The 21,187-nt window shown below is 40.6% G+C and overlaps 1 protein-coding gene and 1 long non-coding RNA gene across 3 annotated transcripts in view; both read left to right on the forward strand.

Annotated features, from left to right (window-relative positions):
• zfpm2b (zinc finger protein, FOG family member 2b) overlaps positions 1-21,187 on the forward strand; it is a 102,606-nt gene that overhangs the window by 45,190 nt on the left and 36,229 nt on the right. The window lies entirely within an intron of this gene.
• Positions 16,031-17,090, forward strand: LOC115173337 (uncharacterized). Its single transcript, XR_003871586.1, has 2 exons — positions 16,031-16,294; positions 16,914-17,090. It is a non-coding gene; the product is annotated as an uncharacterized LOC115173337 (long non-coding RNA).

A 21,187-nucleotide genomic window follows, 5' to 3' on the forward strand; every position in this document is an offset into this window, starting at 1 on the left:
CATGTGGGTGAGGAAATTGCAAATTTAATCAAAGCCCATTGGATGACAACATGTTTTTAACCAGGACAGAATAATTTATAACTGACTTTTTATGACATAATATACGCTACCGTTCAAAAGTTTAGGGTCACTTAGAAATGTCCTTGTTTTTGAAAGAAAAGCACCTTTTTTGGTCCATTAAAATAACATCAAATTGATCAGAAATACAGTGTAGACATTGGTAATGTTGTAAATGACTATTGTAGCTGGAAACGGCAGATTTTTAACGGAATATCTACATAGGCGTACAGAGGCCCATTATCAGCAACCATCACTCCTGTGTTCCAATGGCACGTTGTGTTAGCTAATCCAAGTTTATCATTTTAAAAGGCTAATTGATCATTAGAAAACCCTTATACAATTATGTTAGCACAGCTGAAAACTGTAGTTCTGACTAAAAAAGCTATAAAACTGGCCTTCTTTAGACTAATTGAGTATCTGGAGCATCAGCATTTCTGGTTTCGATTACAGGCTCAAAATGGCCAGAAATAAATAACTTTCTTCTGAAATTCGTCAGTCTATTCTTGTTCTGAAAAATGAAGGCTATCCCATTTGAGAAATTGCCAAGAAACTGAAGATCTGGTACAACGCTGTGTACTATTCCCTTCACAGAACAGCGCAAACTGTCAATAACCAGAATAGAAAGAGGAGTGGGAGGCCCCGGTGCACAACTGAGCAAGAGGACAAGTACATTAGAGGGTCTAGTTTGAGAAACAGATGCCTCACAAGTCCTCAACTGGCAGCTTCATTAAATAGTACCAGCAAAAGACCAGTCTCAACGTCAACAGTGAAGAGGTGACTCCTGGATACTGGCCTTCTTGGCATATTAACAAAAATAGATGGAATAGCCGTAAAGATAGATACAAATAAAAGCTGTACCAATATCAAATTGTATTTGTCACATGCGTCTAATACAACAGGTGTAGACCTTACCGTGAAATGCTTTATTACAAGCCGTTAACCAACAATGCCATTTTAGAAGCACAGAATGCATTAGAGGAAAAACAAAAATAAATGGAGGAACTTATTTAAGAAAGATTGAGTGTAATATATTATAAAAATAAAGTAAACTGGATGAAATATGGGGGAAAATGCACCAAAATCTTTTTTACATTTACATTTTTTCATCTTTAACATAGAAATGCTACCAAAAATTATTTACTGAAACTTGTTACAAATGACGGAGTCACCCATGATTCACCAAACTAGATTTTGGAAGAGGAAGCAAAGTACTTTAAGCATATGTTTTAATTTCCGTCTCCTCCATCTCCATTAATCGAAGTTAATTGTAAGGATTTGTTTCTATTAATAATGTAAAATTAACAGCTGTACAGAAAGACTCATGTGAAGGCCAAAATACAGAGGAGGAACTTCTTGATAAAATTAAAGCCTTTAAGTCTGGGAAAGGGCTGTATGGCATACCAGTTTTGGTATACCAAACCTTTTGTGATGTACTCAGACTACCATTAATTAGCATGTTTTAGCCACTCCTATAAAAATGGTAGATAATCAGATACTCAATAATAAGGTCTGATTTCATTATTACTGAAACAGGACCCAAGTGGTAATTATAAAGATCCAGTCCATTTTAACAGTTGGAGGCCCCTTACAAATCAGTGTTGTGATGCAAAAAAATTAGCAAAATGCATAGAATTAAAAAGGGATTGTTGGATATTATTCATACTAATCAGAGTTTTTTTACATGGACAAAACATTGGAGATATAATAGGGCAAGTACTGGAAACAATAGAATACTATGAAAAATCTGGGAAGTATGACTGGAATATTTCAATTTTGGAGAATCTCTTATAGTTATGTATAGTAACCCTAGGTGTAAAATAGTAAATAATGGCTATTTATCATTAAGTATTAAACTGTCAGGAGGAACAAAACAAGGTTATCCACTATCGGCATATCTATTTACTATGGCCATCAAAATGTTAGCTATTAAAATCAGATCCAACAATAATATCAAAGGGCTAGAAACCGAGGGCTTAAAAAAAGTGTCATTGTACGATGATGATTCATGTTTTCTTTTAAATCCACAATTTAGATCCCTCCACAATTTAGATCTAGATACCTTTTCTAACCTCTCTGGATTATAACCAAATTAGGAAAAATCTACTATATTACGTATTGGATCACAATTTTTGGGGGGCGGGGTAGTTTACCAATAAAATGGTCTGACGGTGAAGTATTCATATCCCAAAAGAAAGAAATTCTCACATTTTATTACAATGTTATCAAAAATAGATAATATATTGCTACCATGGAAAGGAAAATACCTGTCAATTTGTGGACAAATCACCCTGATTAACTCTTTAGTCATATCCCAGTTTACCTATTTGCTTATGGCCTTGCCTACACCGAGCGATTAGTTTTTAAAATTATATTAGCAAACAAATATTCACTTGCAACGGTCATCGTTTGTCGTTGAAGAAGAAGTGGACCAAAACGCAGCATGGTAAGTGTTCATGATATTTATTACCAAGAAACACTCAAACAAGAAATAACCAAAAAACAGCAAAACGAAAGCGAACAGTTCCATCAGGCACAGAATGCTAAACAGAAAATAACTAACCACAAAACACAGGTGGGAAAAGGCTGCCTAAGTATGATTCCCAATTAGAGACAACAATAGACAGCTGCCTCTGATTGGGAAGCCCACTCGGTCAAAACAAAGAAATGTACAACATAGAATGCCCACCCCACATCACACCCTGACCTAACCAAATAGAGGAATACAATGTCTCTCTAAGGTCAGGGCGTGACATCAATTTTATTTGGAATGGCAAGCCAGACAAAATTAAAAACGGGCCTATTTACAGTTGAAGTCGGAAGTTTACATACACCTTAGCCAAATACATTTAAACTCAGTTTTTCACAATTCCTGACATTTAATCCATGTAACAATTCCCTGTCTTGGGTCAGTTAGGATCACCACATTATTTTAAGAATGTGAAATGTCAGAATAATAGTAGAGAGAGTGATTTATTTCAGCTTTTATTTCTTTCATCACATTCCCAGTGGGTCAGTAGTTTAGATACACTCAATTAGTATTTGGTAGCATTGCCTTTAAACTGTTTAACTTAGGTCAAACATTTTGGGTAGCCTTCCACAAGCTTCCCACAATAAGTTGGGTGAATTTTGGCCCATTCCTCCTGTCAGAGCTGGTGTAACTGAGTCAGGTTTGTACGCCTCCTTACTCCCACACAATTTTTCAGGACTGCACACACATTTTCTTTAGGATTGAGGTCAGGGCTTTGTGATGGCCACTCCAATATCTTGACTTTGTTGTCCTTAAGCCATTTTGCCACAACTTTGGAAGTATACTTGGGGTCATTGTCCATTTGGAAGACTCATTTGCAACCAAGCTCTAACTTCTTGACTGATGTCTTGAGATGTTGCTTCAATATATCCACATAATTTTCCTACCTCATGATGCCATCTATTTTGTGAAGTGCACCAGTCCCTCCTGCAGCGAGGCACCCCCACAACATGATGCTGCCACCCCCGTGCTTCACAGTTGGGATGGTGTTCTTAGCCTTGCAAGTCTCCCTCTTTTTCCTCCAATCATAATGATGGTCATTATGGCCAAACAGTTCTATTTATGTTTCATCAGTCCAGAGGACATTTCTCCAAAAATTACTATCTTTGTCCCCATGTGCAGTTGCAAACCGTAGTCTGGTTTTTAAGGCGGTTTTGGAGCAGTGGCTTCTTCCTTGCTGAGCGGCCTTTCAGGTTATGTCGATATAGGTTTCGTTTTACTGTGGATATAGATACTTTTGTACCTGTTTCCTCCAGCATCTTCACAATATCCTTTGCTGTTGTTCTGGGATTGATTTGCACTTTTCACATCAAAGTACGTTCATCTCTAGGAGACAGAACACATCTCCTTCCTGAGCGGGATGACGGCTGTGTGGTCCCATGGTGTTTATACTTGCGTACTATTGTTTGTACAGATGAATGTGGTACCTTCAGTCGTTTGGAAATTGCTCCCTAGGATGAACCAGACTTGTGGAGGTCTAAAAAAAAAATTCTGGGGTCTTGGCTGATTTCTTTTGATTTTCCCATGATGTTAGGCAAAGAGGCACTGAGTTTGAAGGCAGGCCTTGAAATACATCCACAGGTACACCTCCAATTGACTCAAATGATGTTAATTAGTCTATCAGAAGGTTCTAAAGCCATGACATCATTTTCTGGAATTTTACAAGCTGTTTAAAGGCACAGTCAACTAAGTGTATGTAAACTTCTGACCCACTGGAATTGTGATACAGTGAATTATAAGTGAAATAATCTGTCTGTAAACAATTGTTGGAAAAATGACATGTGTCATGCACAAAGTAGATGTCCTAACCGACTTTCCAAAACTATAGTATGTTAACAATACATTTGTGGAGTGGATGAAAAATGAGTTTTAATGACTCCAACCTAAGTGTATGTAAACTTCCGACTTCAACTGTATATAATGAATATTATTTCAGAGGGCAGAAATTATACATATTAAAGCATTAGACCTCGCACTAAAGGCTTCAGTCATACAAAACATATACTGTACTTAAATCCGAAGTGGTTCTCTAGCAGATTAGTAAGAATGTCACACCTCATGTTAAAGAATGGCCTTTTTCTCTTTATTCAGATTACAACCTCTCACTTTCAGTTATTTGAAAATGAAATAATATCCAAAATGTTGCTATTTTTAAAATAAGCCATAAAAAAATTGGTTGCAATTTCCGTTTAATCCAACAGAAAAGACAGAACAAATATTATGGTTAACCTCAAATATACTAATTGATTTTTTTTTTAAAACATAATGTTTTTGTTTTTTTAACTATCATCTTTGTAAATTATATTATAAATAGGACTGGTGGAGTTATGTCACACATGCAGCTAACAAAAATATATGGAAATGCCTGCTCTACTCAAAATTACAACCAACTAATTGCAGCATAAAATGGGAAGAGGCAAGAGTAAGTGGGAGAAACTAAGGAACAGGTCTGTCGGCCCTGCATTAAAGACCAACATTGGTTAATAAAGAAAATTGTGATAAACAACAAAGTATACCAGTTTCATTTCAAGACCAAAAAATGGATAGCTGTGCCATATAGAATGCTAAATAGTTGGGAAGAGATTTTTGATATACCGATTCCATGGCACATGGTTTATGAACCAATAAACAAAACGACCCTGTATTCAAAACTTTGAGTTTTTCAATTTAAATGATTATACAACATTATATAATGTTGTATATATATATCTATATATATATATATATATATATATCTATATATATATATATATATATATATATATATATATATATATATATATATATATATATATATATATGAGGGATACAACCATCCCAGCACTGCAGATTTTGCTGCGACTGGCTGAAGAATTGCAACATTTACTTGGAGCTAAATCTGCAAATAACACTGCTGGGTGATTTAAAAAACTCGTAGTCATACTCTTAGCAAAAACGTTTATCTTTAATTTAAAGTCTGTAGAAACTATAAGAACAGAAAGGTTCAGAATTTTTCTAAAACATCGCAGCACAGTTTAAAAATATGGCAAATAGAAATCAAAAGTGGAAGGTCTTCAGAGATAGATGGGAGGGGTTGAATGGAGCTGAAGGGTGGGACTAAAAATAACAAGATAACTAATTTAAAATATACTGTGTCCGTAAAATGTATATAGAGTAGGTTTGGAACTTTTGTATGACAGTACAGTTGAAAAATATATGGCAAACAGAAATCAAAACTGGATGGTCTCAGGAGATGGGAGGGCTTGAGGGTAGCTTAAGGATGGGACTAAAAACAAACAAAAGATACCTATTGTAAAATATACTCTGTCTGTAAAATGTATATAATATGTATGAGCTGCAATTGGCACGCTGACTGCAAGAATGTCCGCCAAAGCTGTTGCCAGAGAATGTAATGTTAATTTCTCTATCATAAGCTGCCTCCAACGTCGTATTAGATAGCTTGGCAGTACATCCAACCGGCTTCACAACCGCAGACCATGTGTAACCACGCCAGCCCAGGACCTCCACATCCAGCTTCTTCACCTGTGGGATCGTCTGAGACCAGCCACCTGGGCAGCTGATGAAACTGTGGGTTTGCACAACTAAATAATTTCTGCACAAACGTCAGAAAGTGTTTTAGGGAAGCTCATCTGCCTGCTCATCGTCCTCACTAGGGTCTTGACCTGACTGCAGTTTTGCGTTATAACTGATTTCAAAGGGCAAATGCTAACCTTCGATGGCCACCGGCACGCTGTAAAAGTGTGCTCTTCACGGATTAATCCAGATTTCAATTGTACCGTTTCAACTGTACCAGACAGATGTCAGACAGATGGTGTGTGTGGCGTCGTGTGGGCGAGCGGTTTGCTGATGTCAACGTTGTGAACAGTGCCCCATGGTGGCGGTGAGGTTATGGTATGGGCAGACATAAACTACGAACAACGAACACAATTGCATTTTATCGATGGCAATTTGAATGCACAGAGATACCGTGACGAGATCAACAGTGGGCCGTGGTCACACCAGATACTGACTGCTTTTCTGATCCACGCCCCTACCTTTAATTTTTAAGCTATCTGTGACCAAGAGATGCATATTTGTATTCTCAGTCATGTGAAATCCATAGATGAGGGCCTCATGAATCTATTTCAATTGATTGATTTCTTTATATGAACTGTAACTCAGTCAAATCTGTGAAATTGTTGTATGTTGCGTTTATATTTTTGTTCAGTGTAGGAGACAATCGTTGTGACCTATCATTCCACCAACTTACTTAAATTTGTTTAATTTCTGCAAAGTTAGAATATGTTTGCTTGTATTTGTTTGGAATGTGTGTGTGTGTGTGTGTGTGTGTGTGTGTGTGTGTGTGTGTGTGTGTGTGTGTGTGTGTGTGCATGCGTGCATGTGTACCCACGTGTGCATGTGTGTGTGTAATCTGCGCCTGTGGCAGGTTCCCCTCAGAAGCACGGTGGTATCGCTGGCCCATTGTTGTCGCTGCTGTCAGAGCAGGGAGAGGCCGATGCAGCCTGTGCTGGCCTGATAAGGAAAAGAGGATTCAGCCAGGCTGGGAAGAGCAGAATCAGTGGGACTTGAGGAGAGTGGACTACAGTGGAGTTCTCACTCTCCCTCTCTCTCTCTCTCTCATATTCCCACTCAGTCATATTCACGTAGACACAAATCTGGAACGTTGGACTTACATGTCCTGTCCAAGATGTCTTTGAAAGATTCCTTTGATGACAACATTGGAATGTACCTCCTGTTTAAAGTCCATCTTATTCTTAGAAATCCATTGGAATTTTAGCATTTTGAATACACATAATACAACTCTCAAGTTTATACTATCCTAATTCAACATGAGTTGACCAGTGAAAACGTGCAATACTGCATTAGGCATCAAGTTCCATAGATACTGAGGGATAATCAATACAAATGTGAACAGCAGCAGTCCAGCAGCTTTGAAGGTCTATCCTGTAAGGATGATGCTGTCATGTCCTGACCAGTATAGAGGATTATTTGTATTATTTGGTCAGGGCGTGGCAGAGGTATGTTTGTTTTGTATGGTGTTTTTTTTTGTGTATAGCTTAGAGGGGTGTGCTATTTATGTGTTCCGGGGTTTTGTGGTGTATGTTTTTGTATGAGTAGGTTCTAGGTTAAGTTTTCTATGTGCAGGTTTGGTTGCTGGACTCTCAATTGGAGGCAGGTGTTTCTAGTTGCCTCTGATTGGGAGTCCTATAAGTAGGTATGTGTTTTGTTTGTCACTTGTGGGTAGTTGTATGTTAGCACTGCTTTTGTTTAGCCTGCTATACTGTTCCTGTCGTGAGTTTTGTTTATTGTTTTTTCCTTGTGTTCACATTGAAAATAAATGATGATGAGCTCCCAATCCGCTGCATATTGGTCCACTTTGTCCGACAGCGATTTCAACATATCTTCTGGCGAAGAGGAATGTGACAGATGCTGCGGTATCCCATAGCTTAAAGCAAAGTTCTTTAGACTCACTCCTCTGTGATAGAGATCATGAACGCCTGAACAGTCTCCATTGGTCATAGATGCTTTTCTTCTCCTCTCTCAACTCCCTTGCTTCTCTCACCTTCACCAGAAAGGCAGGCAGCATGGTACAGGCTGACGATCCGCCCGGTGAGGTGTTTGGTATTTTATTAGAATCCCCATTAGCGGTTGCAAAAGCAGCAACTACTCTTCCTGGGGTCCACACAAAACATGAAACACTAAATAATACAGAACATTAATAGACAAGAACAGCTCAAGGACAGAACTATTACTGAACAAAAATATAAATGCAACATGCAACAATTTCAAAGATTTGACTGATTTACACTTCATATAAGGAAAACAGTCAATTAAAATAAATGCATTAGGGCCTAATCTATGGATTTCACTGGGAAAACAGATATGCATTTGCTGGTCACAGATACCTTAAAAAAAGGTAGGGGCGGGGATCAGAAAACCAGTGAGTATCTCATTTGACCACCATTTTCTTCATGCAGCACGACACATCTCCTTTGCATAGATTTGATCAGGCTGTTGATTGTGGCCTGTGGAATGTTGTCCCACACCTCTTCAATGGCTGTGTGAAGTGGCTTGATATTGGCTGGAACACGCTCAATGGGTGACATGTCTGGTGAGTCTGCAGGTCATGGAAGAACTGGGACATTTTCAGCTTCCAGGAATTGTGTACAGATCCTTAAGACATGGGGCTGTGCATTATCATGCTGAAACATGAAGTGATGGCGGCGAATGAATGGCACGACAATGGGCCTCAGGATCTCGTCCCGGTATCTCTGTTGAATTTGTTCTGGATTTGGAGACTGTGAAAAGACCCCTTCATGGCATATCTAGTGGGATAAGTGTATCAGATCTGTGTGTAAGTTGACTATGCAAACAATTTGGAATTTTCAACATATTGTTTTGTATAAAAATGTATGCAGTCAGTATCCTCTACTTTAAGCCAAGAGAGACTGGCATGCATAATATTAGTTTTATCCCTCTGATTACATTGAATACGTTTTTCTAGGTCCTTCTTTGCAGCACCTGATCATATGACTGGGCAATAACCAAGATACAATCAAACTGTCACGGTTGTCGTAAGATGAAGGAGCGGACCAAAGTGCAACGTGATTATCTTTCCACATATTTTATTGAACTGTGAAACTATGCAATACATATAAAATAAACTGAATAAACAAAACCAACAAACCATGATGAAGAGTTAACATACACATACTCAAAAACAATCTCCCACAAACCCAGGTGGGAAAAACACCTACTTAAGTATGATCTCCAATTAGAGAAAACGATGACCAGCTGCCTCTAATTGGAGATCATCCCAAACAAAACCCAACATAGAAATACAAAAACTAGAACATAACAACATAGAAAATGTAAACTAGAAGAAAAAAACTGTCACACCCTGACCTACTCTACCATAGAAAATAACAGCTTTCTATGGTCAGGACGTGACAGTACCCCCCCCAAAGGTGCGGACTCCGAACACACCTAAACAAACATGAAAAAAAAGTGTTAGGGAGGGTGACTAATGTCTATGGCGCTCTGGTGCAATACGCAGAACCTTCTCATCCCGCAGATTCTCCAGCAGAGGAGGCGGCTCCGGTTCAGGGCGTAACCCCCGCTCCCCCCGCTGATCCCTCCGCTTTTGTGTCACCGGACCCTGGATCGTCGCCAAAGGACCCGGACCGGGATCATCACCGGAGGTTCTGGACTGCAGACTGCCGCTGGAGACTCTGGACTGGGGAACGTCGCTGAAGACTCTGGACTGGGGAACGTCGCTGAAGACTCTGGACTGGGGAACGTCGCTGAAGACTCTGGACTGTGGGCCGTCTCAGGAGGATCCGGACTGTGGGCCGTCTCAGGAGGATCCGGACTGTGGGCCGTCTCAGGAGGTTCCGGACTGTGGGCTGTCTCAGGAGGTTCCGGACTGTGGGCCTTCTCAGGAGGTTCTGGACTGTAAAACGTCGCCGGAAGCTCTGGACTGGGAACTGTCGCCGGAAGCTCTGGACTGGGAACTTTTGCCGGAAGCTCTGGACTTGGAATGCGCACTGGAGGCCTGATGCGTGGGGCTGGCACAGGTGGCGCCAGACTGGTAACACGCAACTCAGGGCGAGTGCGAGAAGCAGAAACAGGACACCCCAGACTGGGCAGGCGCACTGGAGGCCTGATGCGTGGGGCTGGCACAGGTGGCGCCAGACTGGTGACACGCACCTCAGGGCAAGTGCGAGGAGCAGGCACAGGGCGTACCAGGCTGGATAGACTCACTGGAGGCCGGGTACGTGGGCAGGCACAGGATATACAGGGCCGTGGAGGCGCACTGGAGGTGTCAAGCGTAGAGCTGGCACAACCCGTCCTGGCTGGATGCTTACTTTCGCCCGGCAAACGCGGGGCGCTGGCACAGGACGCACTGGGCTGTGAATACGCACTTGCGACACAGTGCGCAGAGCCGGCGCAGGATATCCTGGACCGAGAAAGCGAACTGGAGACCAGGAGCACTGAACTGGCACCACCCTTCCTGGCTGAATGCTCAACCTAGCTCGGCAAATGCGGGGTGCAGGCACAGATCGCACCGGGCTGTGAATGCGCACTGGCGACCCAGTGCGCATCACCGCATAGCACGGTGCTTGCTTCGTCACTCACTCCCCACGGTAAGCACGGGGAGTTGGCTCAGGTCTCCACCCTGACTCTGCCAATCTCCCCGTGTGGGGCTGCCTCTCGCACTTGCCTTGTGGTTGGTATAGTGCCTCGTAATATCGCTGCTCCGCTTTCGCTGCCTCAATCTACTCTTTAGGACGGCGACACTCCCCAGCCTGCCTCCAGGGTCCTTTCCCATCCAGTATCTCCTCCCAAGTCCACTGGTCCATTCCACGCTGCTTGGTCCTTTGGTGGTGGGAGATTCTGCCACGGTTGTCGTAAGATGAAGGAGCGGACCAAAGTGCAGCATGATTATCGTTCCACATATTTTATTGAACTGTGAAACTATGCAATACATACAAAATAGAAACAAAACCCTGTCACGCCCTGACCTACTCTACCATAGAAAATAACAGCTTTCTATGGTCAGGACGTGACACAAACTAAAGCCTGTAATACTTATTTTGTGGAGTGTGGTGTATAAAAAGCAAAGCATCTCTTTATCACGGACAGACCATCTTTACAACCATTGAATCAATATGCAGTTTACAATTTACAACAAACACCAAGTAATTTAGTCTCCTCAACTTGCTCAACTGCCACATTATTCATTATCCGATTCAGTTGAGGTCTAGAACTTGGGGAATGATTTGTACCATATACAATGCTCCTAGTTTTAGAGATGTTCAGGAATAGTTTAATAGTGGCCAACCATTTTAAAACAGACTGCAACTCTTTGTTTGGGGTTGCAGTGATTTCACTAGCTGTGGTTGCTGACATGTATATGGTTGAATCATCAGCATACATAGAGACACAGGCTTTGTTTAATGCCAGTGGCAGGTCATTAGTGAAAATAGAAAAGAGCAGAGGCACAAGAGAGTAGTACTGTGGTACACCACACTTTACATGTTTAACATTAGAGAAGAAAATCCTCTGTGTTCTAGTAGATAGATAGCTCTGAATCCATGATATGGCAATGGTTGAAAAGCCAGAACACATACACTACCGTTTAAAAGTTTGGGGTCACTTAGAAATGTCCTTGTTTTTGAAAGAAAAGCACATTTTTTGTCCATTAAAATAACATCAAATTGATCAAATACAGTGTTAATGTTGTAAATTACTATTGTAGCTGGAAACGGCAGATTTTTTATGGAGTATCTACATAGGCGTACAGAGGCCCATTATCAGCAACCATTACTCCTGTGTTCCAATGGCATGTTGTGTTAGCTAATCCAAGTTTATCATTTTAAAAGGCTAATTAATCATTAGAAAACCCTTTTGAAATTATGTTAGCACAGCTGAAAACTGTTATCCTGATTAAAGATGCAATAGAACTGGCCTTCTTTAGACTAGTTGAGTATCTGGAGCATCAGCATTTGTGGGTTCGATTATAGGCTCAAAATGGTCAGAAACAAAGTACTTTCTTATGAAACTCGTCAGTCTATTCTTGTTCTGAGAAATGAAGACTATTCTATGTGAGAAATTGCCAAGAAACTGAAGATCTCGTACAACGCTGTGTACTACTCCCTTCACAGAATAGCGCAAACTGGCTCTAACCAGAATAGAAAGAGGAGTGGGAGGCCCCGGTGCACAACTGAGCAAGAGGACAAGTACATTAGTGTCTAGTTTGAGAAACAGACAACTCACAAGTCCTCAACTGGCAGCTTCATTAAATAGTACCCGCAAAACACCAGTCTCAACGTCAACAGTGAAGAGGCAACTCCGGGATACTGGCCTTCTAGGCGGAGTTCCTCTGTCCAGTGTCTGTGTTCATTTGCCCATCTTAATCCAAGATATGGCTTTTTCTTTGCGACTCTGCCTAGAAGGCTAGCATCCCAGAGTCGCCACTTCACTGTTGACGTTGAGACTACTTTCAAAATCTTAGCTAGCAGTTATCATCATGAGTCAAGTCGACAATCTCCTGGCAAATCCTTTTTAATCCTTGTCAAATGAAGATAAATAATTTATAGAAATTATAGATAAAACATGTCGGGTGCTCATCGGCCATTGGATATAAACATTATACAACAAGTTGGAAATCGTAAATTCAACAATGAGTGGTTTGGAAGGAATCAGTGACAGTGGCTAACTGCAAGCATTGCAAAGCAATCACTAGCATGCTATTCAGTGGAGTGGCTGTGTGGTCCCAAATCTGGGATAAAGTGTCCCTTTTCCAAATATAAAATGACAAACATTCAACATTGGCCATGCTGTCAATGAAGCATGATTTGTGCCACGCTCAAAACAACTTTTAACTCAGAACTGTGAAAACTTGACTTCAGTGAGTTCAAGAAACTGGGAATTCTGGAAAAAAAACAAGCTACAACTGGGAAACAGGTTTTGAACGGTCATCCAACTCAGAATTGTAAATCGGGAACTCGGGCTTCTTTCTAGAGCTACAACCTGAAGATCAATGACGTCATTATGATTCGACTTTGTTTTTTTTCTGAGTTCCCAGTTGTCTTGAAAGCACCATATATCCAGAGAATTCCATACTTTGATGACAAAATTTGCCCATGAAGGACCGCCATGCCACCTTCCTGTTCAAGTGAGCACAACAAGGTGAGTCCAAAAATGTATTGTATGCTGCTATATAAATGATGTAATACGCCAGAGAGATATGTATACTGTAGCTAAGAAAGTAATACTAAGTGTATGTTGTGTAGTAAGATGTTAGTAGCCCATGTGCCTCACCCTAATAATTTGGTCTATTTACCCCTCTTAATTGTGCCAACTGTTCTGACTTGGTGGTGCACATGTAGCCTATAACCTGTTTTATAGAATTGTAATCACCTCTTATCCGCTTGTTGTCCCATTATGCCATAGTTTGTATATCTCAAATGTCATTAGAAACCACGTTTGTTGAAGAAAGTCAGCCAAATCAGTTATGTTTTTTTAAAAGGCAGTAAATTAGCCTAAATTAACTGTTTCGCTGCCAGACAAGGCTCTGCTGATTTCCAGGTGTAGCAGTGGTAAGATGTTGGGACTGCTGTTGGGACAGCTTTATGTAGGCCCCGTTTGTCAATGTTATACTCCAATTATTGTATCGTTTAGTGTTGTGCTGTGTAGTAGCTTTGCTTGCATGCATCCCACGTTTTATTTATAATTTATTTTGCTCCACCAAGACTCACATGCTAAAATCGCCACTGGGCCACTATACTATCTATGGTCAGTACATCCAATGGGTATGGATACAGCTTTGAGCAGAGTTCTGTAGCATTGGTATATGGTATAGTTCCTGTACTGTTTATAAACACCCTGGTAGGTTGATTAATAACCTGAACCAGATTACAGGTACTGCTCAGGGCGAAAAGGGTCCATATCAGGGGATATCTTTACATGACAAGTGTTTTTATATTCTAGAGAATACAGACCATTTCCAATGCATGTTTTCAGTTTTGTGGATATGCACCATATTCTGACAAATTCTGAATCCAGATGTGTCTTTTAGACAAATATAATATTAGGATTCCTCGGAATATCACACATGGACATTTCCTATGGCCGGATAAGGACTCATTCAATATCATAAGATATGTGACATCCTATTTTCTCTCTTAATGTTGACAAATACTGACTGTATACATCAAACATCTGTGTTTTGTGAAGATATGAAGCTACACTACATGACCAAAAGTATGTGGACACCTGCTCGTCGAACATCTCATTCCAAAATCATGGGCATTAATATGAAGTTGGTTCCCCTTTGCTCCTCCACTCTTCTGGGAAGGCTTTCCACTACATGTTGGAACATTGCGGTGGGGACTTGCTTCCATTCAGCCACTAGAACATTAGTGAGGTCGGGCACTGATGTTGGGCGATTAGGCCTGGCTCACTGTCAGCATTCCAATTCATCCCAAAGGTGTTCGATGGGGTTGAGGTCAAGGCTCTGTGCAGGCCAGTCATGTTCTTCGACACCGATCTCGACAAACCATTTCTGTATGGACCTTGCTTTGTGCACAGGGGCATTGTCATGCTGAAACAGGAAAGCGCCTTCCCCAAACTCTTGCCACAAAGTTGGAAGCACAGAATCGTCTAGAATGTCATTGTATGCTGTAGCGTTAAGATTTCCCTTCACTGGAACTAAGGGGCCTAGCCCGAACCATGAAACACAGACCCAGACCATTATTCCTCCTCCATCAAACTTTACAGTTGGTACTATGCCTTGGGGCGGGTAGTGTTCTTCTTGCATCCGCCAAACTCAGATTTGTCCGTCGGACTGCCATATGGTGAAGCGCGATTCTTCACTGCTCCAGAGTCCAAAGACAGCGAGCTATACACCCATCCAGCCGACGGTTGGTATTTCACATAGTGATCTTAGGCCTGTGTGCTGCCGTTGCTTCCAGAGGCAGTTTGGAACTCAGTAGTTAGTGTTGCAATCGAAGACAGACGATTTTTACACGCTACGGGCTTCAGTACTCACCCATTCTGTGAGCGGTCCCGTTCTGTGAGCCTGCGTGACCTACTACTTTGCGGCTGAGCCATTGTTGCTTCTAGACGTTTCCACTTCACAAAAACAGCACTTACAGTTGACCGGGGCAGCTCTAGCAGGGCAGAAATTTGACGAACTGACTTGTTGGAAAGGTGGCATCCTATGACGGTGCCACTTTGAAAGTCACTGAGCTCTTCAGTAAGGCCATTCTACTGCCAATATTTGTCTATGGAGATTGCATGGCTGTGTGCTCGATTTTATACACCTGTCAGCAACGTCTGTGGCTGAAAAAGCCGAATCCACTAATATGAAGGGGTGTCCACATACTTTTGTATATATAGTGTATATTGATTCCAGATAAGCTTACTTTGGCTGCGGTCCATATCCAAATCTTGATATGCTGAAGATAAGGACAATTTCTAATGCATTTCTCTGTTTTCATCACATGCTCAGTCATTTGACAAATATGTGATTCATATTTTCCTTTCATGCACATAATTTGGGGATTTCTTCCAGATATCAGACATGATAGGACTATTTGGACATCTCATTTTCTCTATTTGATGACAAATACTGACAGTATTGTATATTTTCTCAGCACGAACAATGCATATATGCTCTTGACTGAGGTCTATCAGAATCTTGATATGCATTTTCTGATGCTTATTTTAGTTTTAATCACATGCTCAATAATTTGACAAATATTACATCCATATAATTCTTTCAGACATTAGCTATAATTGTTTTATTCCCTGTGGATAAAGGCGCACACAAACCTCAAGCTAAAGGGGCGGCAGCGTAGACTAGTGGTTAGAGCGTTAGACTAGTAACCGAGCTGACAATGTACAAATCTGTCCTTCTGTCCCTGAACAAGGCAGTCAACCCACTGTTCCTAGGCCATCATTGTAAATAAGAATGTGTTCTTAACTGACTTGCCTAGTTAAATAAAGAGAAAATATAAAAGGCACTGTAACTGGCAGCCTAGCAACAAGAATCATGTATTTACTGCTGTGGAGTTCCAGCTGTCATTTTTTAAATGGGCGCCTCAAATGAGTGTGTAAACTGTGTTGTCGAACTGACAACTGGAGAAATAAAGAACTGAGAAGCTGTTCAGAAAACACCTGAAAGAAGTTAACGCTAAAGTGAGTAGCTAATTCGAGAAGTTTTATTTGTCTTAGTAACTAGAATCAAGAACATTATCTAATTTGGCCAGCAGCCAGTCTTGCTAGCTAGCTAACGTTAGCTAGGATTGATAAGGTGAAAAGCTAACCGGTAGCCTACAATAGCTAGCTAACAAATAACGAAATGGCCTTCCCTTCAGGGATTTTTTTTTACCCCCTATCAAGCCTCAATGTGACAGCTAATGTTTTAAAACGTATATGTTTTGATGTTAAATGGCGATAGAGGCATTGACGCGAGTAACCAGTCTTGTTCAGTACATTGCAATACATCTGGGTATCTCAAGCACACCGGTAAAAACACTGGAGTTGCAGTAATTAATATTTGCCAACAGATGGCATCACTGTATCATCTTACACCCATAACAGTATAGGAGTATTTTGTATTACTGGTTAATATAAACTAGCTAGCTAACTAACTTAGTTAGCAACTTGGCTTACTAGCTAGTTTGTTCTAGTTAGTTTTCTCATAATGAATGACGTAGGTGGAGTAGCTACTGTACCTTGCTGTATGGTTATGTGAAATGACAACATTTTCTTGCAATATCGACACAATTTTGATTCATGATTTATGCATTGACAGTTTGGAGTGGATCACAGACCAACACTACCACCATGTTGGGTCTGGACTGCGAGGGACTGCCGCTGACAACCCAATCTGCACCCATTGCATCCATCCTCCATAACAAACAGGGCAGACAGGGGTATTGAGAGTGCAACTGTTATTTTCTCTTAAATAAATAAGACATTTTCGCAAAGATTGGCCTAAGTTTGCATCTTTGGAGAACGTGTTGTGATTGGAGGTCTGGATTTGCTATGCTGCAGAGATGTGCTTTGGAAATAGCAACTTGGATTTAATGAGTATGTTTGCCTTTCCATGCCTTGTATAGCCTACTACTGAATATTGTGCAAATGTTTGCTCAGATATGTCACCTTCATGTGAAGAAGCAAGATAATTTTCAGTGGATGAACAGGTAAAATCATTTGGCCACTGGATATTTCATGAGTTGGATTTAGTCCATTTTCGATCAGACATACAAGGATGAGTATTTCATCATGTAAGGATATCTGTTGAAATTATGCATTTTTGATGAATACGGATAGATAAATTATCAGGTAATGACTACAGATATGATACATTTCTGAAAATATGTGTATTTGTTCATGCCTAAGTATAAAGGCTTGGATACAGTGGAAAGAAAAAGTATGTGAACCATTTGGAATTACCTGGATTTTTGCATAAATTGGTCTTAAAATTTGTTCTGATCGTCATCTGTCACAACAATAGACAAACACAGTCTGCTTAAACGAATAACACAAAAAAAGTATAAATTTGTATGTCTTTATTGAACACACCGTGTAAACATTCACAGTATAGGGTGGGAAAGTATGTGAACCCTTAGATTTAATAACTGGTTGACCCTCCTTTGGCAACAATAAACTCAACCAAAAGTGTTCTGTAGTTTCTCATCAGACCTGCACAATGGTCAGGAGGAATTTTGGACCGTTCATCTTTACAACATTTTTCAGTTCAATATTCTGGTGTGAACCGCTCTCGAGGTCATGCCACAGCATTTTAAAATCGGGTTGAGGTCAGGTGTCTGAGGCAGCAAAGCAGCCCCAAACCATGATGCTCCCTTCACCATACGTTACAGTGGGGATGAGGTTTTGATGTTGGTGTTCTGTGCCTTTTTTTCTCCACACATAGTGTTGTGTGTTCCTTCCAAACAACTCAACTTTAGTTTAACCTCATTGAGCATTCTGCACTGTGCTCTTGCAGTCATCGTTGCAGGACGGCCACTCCTAGGGAGAGTAGCAGCAGTGCTTAACTTTCTCAATTTTTAGACAATTTGTCTTACCGTGGACTGATAAACATCAAGGCTTTTAGAGATACTTTTGTAACCCTTTCCAGCTTTATGCAAGTCAACAATTCTTATTAATCTTAGGTCTTCTGAGATCTATTTTGTTCGAGGCATGGTTCACATCAGGCAATGCTTCTTGTGAATAGAAAACTCCAATTTTGTGAGTGTTTTTTATAGGGCAGGGCAGCTTTAACCAACATTTCTAATCTCGTGTCATTGATTGGACTCCAGGTTAGCTGACTCCTGACTCCAATTAGCTTTTGGGAAAGTCATTAGCCTAGGGGTTCACAGAATTTTCCCAACCTACACTGTGAATGTTTAAATGATGTATTCAATATAGACAAGAAAAATCCAATAATTTGTGTGTTATTAGTTTAAGCACACTGTTTGTCTATTGTGACTAAGATGAAGATCAGATCAAATTGCATGACTAATTTATGCAGATATCCAGGTAATTCCAAAGGGATCACATACTTTCTCTTGCCACTATATGTCAGCATGTTGACACATGCCCTTTCCAGAGTTAGAAATATGTAAGCTGGTGCATGTGCATCAGGTGCGTGTCTTGAACGTATCTCATCCCAGATATCTCCCTAGACTCATACGGTAGCAGGGAGATTTCTGAGGTCCAGATTGGATGCATGTAAAAACTGGCCCATTATGGAGAATATCCTAGCTCAGTATATGAAATTAAGGACATGCACATCTGTAGCATGTCAACTTCTAATAAAACTTTCTAATAAAATCGCATATCTGGAAATATATAGATAAAGATATCCCCTGATATTGACCCTTTTCGCCCAGTGCTGGTTACAGCAGCTTCATCTCAAGCAGAGTGCTTGATGAAAACCAATCTACAATATATTAGACCTCTCTGTTAAAACTTCTTAGGGCTAGGCGTCCCGCCAGCGGGACACCTGTTGACAGCTTCCGGTGAAATTGGAGGGTGCACAATTCAAATAAATAATTGTAAAAAATATGGATATTAAACATTTAGGTACATACAAGTGTCTTATATCAGTTAAAAGCTTAAAGTCTTGTTCATCTAATTGCATTTTCCGATTTACAATAGGCTTTACAGCGAAAGCATGCCATGCGATTGTTTAAGGACGGAGCCCCACATCAAAATATTTTTCAACCAGCACAGGCTTCATAAAATCACAAATAGCGATTAAATATTCACTTACTTTTTGAAAATCTTCCTCTGATTTACAATCCAAAGGGTCCCAGCTACAACATGCATGGTCGTTTTGTTAGATAAAATCCTTCTTTATATCCCAAAAAGTCAGTTTAGTTGGCGCCATCGATTTGAGTAATCCACTCATTCAACTTGCAGAGAAAGGAATCCAAAAAGCTACCGCTAAACTTTGTTAAAACAAGTCAAAATACATTTCTATTTAATGTTCAGGTACCCTGAAATGTAATTAAACTATAATATTTAATACGGAAAGACGTATGTTCAATAGGAAAGCAAAATTCGCGTGCGCACAGACTTATTTCCAACTCTGACTCCCAGTTCTAAAACTCAACATTCTTCCTCCTTTGGGAAGAAACAAGCCTGAAACCTTGAACAAAGACTGTTGACATCTAGTGGAAGCAAGAGGAATTGAAATCTGGGAGCTGGAATTGCATATTCCCGATAGCTTTCCATTGTAAGAGCATGGGATCTCAAAAAAAAGGTTTTCAGGTTGGTTTTTCTTTGGATTTTCTCCTACCATATCAATTGTGTTATAGTCTCATACATTATTTTATCATTTCTACAAACTTCAAAGTGTTTTCTACCCAATGGTACCAATTCTATGCATATCCTGGCTTCTGGGCCTGAGTAACAAGTACTTGAGTACTTTGGGCACGTCAGTCAGACAGGAAGTGGAGAAAAATAGACCCTAGCCTGAAGAAGTTCGTCACACACATTATCCAGCATTGCACACAAATTATCCAGATAATGAATGTTAGTACTTGGTGGCCTATAGTCGCACCCCAAAAGAAGATGCAGGTGAACATGTAACCACAACACTTCAACACCCCCATCATAGGCATTCGTGTCTCTTCTGTAGATGTTACAGTAAATCCCTGAATTGCTATGATTTCATTAAATTTATATTGTTTATTATTTAATCTTTATTTAACTAGGCAAGTCAGTTAACAAATCAACAAATTCTTATTTACAATGACGGCCTACCCCTGCCAAACCCTAATCCGGATGATGCTGGGCCAATTGTGCGCCGCCCTATGGGACTCCCAATCACAGCTGGTTGTGATACAGCCTGGAATCAAACCAGGGTATGTAGTGATGCCTCTAGCACTGAGATGCAGTGCCTTAGACCGAAGCGCCACTCAGGCTACATATATTAATATGGGCAATTTTTTATTGGAGATAGACAGAATATGAAGGAAAAAATGACAAGAATCAAATGTATTTATGAAGCCCTTTTTATATTAGCAGATGTCACAAAGTGACACTAGTTAAATTTAACTAGGCAAGTCAGTTAAGAACAAATTCTTATTTACAATGACAGCCTAGGAACTGTGGGTTAACTGCCTTGTTCAGGGACAGAACAACAGATCTTTGTCAGCTTGGGGATTCGATCTCACAACCTTTTAGTTACTGACCCAACTCTCTAACCACTAGGCTACCTGCCGCCCTAGAACCCCAGCCTAACCCACAAACAGCAAGCAATGCCAATGTAGAAGCATGGGGGCTAGGAAAAACTTCCTAGAACTAACCAGGTTTGACTAATAGAATCAGTCAATCAGGCATATGTGATTGTCAGTTGGTGTATGTTTGTGATGTGGGGCTAAAGCTACTGACCTGGAAGCTAGGCTCTCTCACTTCTCCCAGTCTTTTGGGAGGTAGGGTGGACAATTAGCCTGTCGTAGCGGATGTAAGCAATGTCCCAATGCTCTCTGGCAGCTTTCATGGCTGGGATAAGTTATTTCCACCTCTGGTGCACAGCTTCTGAGTAGTCCTCGTTAAGGATGATGTTGGTTCCTC

This window comes from Salmo trutta, chromosome 34 (genome assembly GCF_901001165.1).
Source record: "Salmo trutta chromosome 34, fSalTru1.1, whole genome shotgun sequence".
Lineage (NCBI taxonomy): Eukaryota > Metazoa > Chordata > Actinopteri > Salmoniformes > Salmonidae > Salmo > Salmo trutta.